Source organism: Monodelphis domestica, chromosome 1, assembly GCF_027887165.1.
Source record: "Monodelphis domestica isolate mMonDom1 chromosome 1, mMonDom1.pri, whole genome shotgun sequence".
NCBI classification, from domain to species: Eukaryota; Metazoa; Chordata; class Mammalia; order Didelphimorphia; family Didelphidae; genus Monodelphis; species Monodelphis domestica.
This window is the reverse complement of record NC_077227.1, coordinates 174,961,646-174,963,852: the sequence shown is the minus strand read 5'-3', so window position 1 is coordinate 174,963,852 and position 2,207 is coordinate 174,961,646.

Below are 2,207 nucleotides of genomic sequence, written 5' to 3'. Positions count from 1 at the left end.
CATTTCCATGTTGTTGGTATTTGCATTAGAGTGTTCATTTAGAGTCTCTCCTCAGACATGTTCCCTTAACTCCTGTAATCAAGCAGTTGCTTTTCCTCGGTGTTTTTACTCCCACAATTTGTCCTCTGCTTGTGGATAGTGTTTTTTCTCCTAGATCCCTGCAGATTGTTCAGGGACATTGCATTGACACTAATGGAGAAATCCATTACGTTCAGTTGTACCACAGTGTATCAGTCTCTGTGTACAATGTTTTCCTGGTTCTGTTCCTTTCGCTCTGCATCACTTCCTGGAGGTTGTTCCAGTCTCCATGGAATTCCTTCACTTTATTATTCCTTTTAGCACAATAGTATTCCATCACCAACATATACCACGATTTGTTCAGCCATTCTCCAATTGAAGGGCATCCCCTCATTTTCCAATTTTTGGCCACCACAAAGAGCACAGCTATGAATATTCTTGTACATGTCTTTTTCCTTATTATCTCTTTGGGGTACAAACCCAGCAGTGCTATGGCTGGATCAAAGGGCAGACAGTCTTTTATCGCTCTTTGGGCATAGTTCCAAATTGCCTTCCAGAATGGTTGGGTCAATTCACAACTCCACCAGCAATGAATTAGTGTCCCTACTTTGCTGCATCCCCTCCAGCATTCACTACTTTCCTTTGCTGTCATGTTAGCCAATATGCTAGATGTGAGGTGATACCTCAGAGTTGTTTTTATTTGCATCTCTCTGATTATAAGAGATCTAGAACACTTTTTCATGTGCTTATTAATAGTTTTGATTTCTTTATCTGAAAACTGCCTATTCATGTCCCTTGCCCATTTATCAATTGGAGAATGGCTTGATTTTTTGTACAATTGATTTAGCTATTTGTAAATTTGAGTAATTAAACCTTTGTCAGAGGTTTTTATGAAGATTGTTTTCCAATTTGTTGCTTCCCTTCTGATTTTAGTTACATTGGTTTTGTTTGTACAAAAGTTTTTTAATTTGATGTAGTCAAAATTATTTATTTTACATTTTGTGACTCTTTCTAAGTCTTGCTTGGTTTTAAAGTCTTTCCCTTCCCAAAGGTCTGACATGTATACTATTCTGTGTTTGCCTGATTTTTTTATAATTTCCTTCTTTATGTTCAAGTCATTCACCCATTTTGAATTTATCTTGGTGTAGGGTGTGGGGTGTTGAACCAAACCTAATCTCTCCCACACTGCCTTCTAATTTTCCCAGCAGTTTTTATGAAATAGTGGATTTTTGTCCCAAAAGCTGGGATCTTTGGGTTTATCGTATACTGTCTTGCTGAGGTCACTTGCCCCAAGTCTATTCCACTGATCCTCCTTTCTGTCTCTTAGCCAGTACCAAATTGTTTTGATGACTGCTGCTTTGTAATATAGTTTGAGATCTGGGACTGCAAGGCCACCTTCCTTTGTATTTTTTTTTCATTATTTCCCTGGATATCGTTGATCCTTTGTTCTTCCAAATGAACTTTATTATGGTTTTTTCTAAATCAGTAAAGAAATTTTTTGGAAGTTCAATAGGTATGGCACTAAATAGATAAATAAGTTTGGGTAGGATGTTCATTTTTATTATATTGGCTCGTCCTACCCATGAGCAGTGAATGTTCTTCCAATTGTTCAAGTCTAGTTTTAGTTGTGTGGAGAGTGTTTTGTAGTTGTGTTCATATAGTTCCTGTGTTTGTCTCAGGAGATAGATTCCTAGGTATTTTATTTTGTCTAAGGTGATTTTGAATGGGATTTCTCTTTCTTTTTTGCTGCTGAGCTGTGTTGGAAATATATAGAAATGCTGATGACTTATGCTGGTTTATTTTGTATCCTGCAACTTTGCTAAAGTTGTTGATTGTTTTGATTAGCTTTTTGGTTGAATCTCTAGGATTCTTTAAGTAGACCATCATGTCATCCACAAAGAGCAATAACTTGGTCTCCTCCTTGCCTATTTTAATGCCTTCAATTTCTTTTTCTTCTCTAATTGCTACTGCTAGTGTTTCTATGTACAATGTCAAATAGTAGAGGTGATAATGGGCATCCTTGTTTCAGTCCTGATCTTATTGGGAATGCATCTAGTTTATCCTCATTGCAGATGATATTAGCTGATGGTTTTAGATATATACTGTTTATTATTTTTAAGAATGACCCTTCTATTCCTATGCTTTCTAGTGTTTTTAGTAGGAATGGGTGTTGTATTTTATCAAAGGCT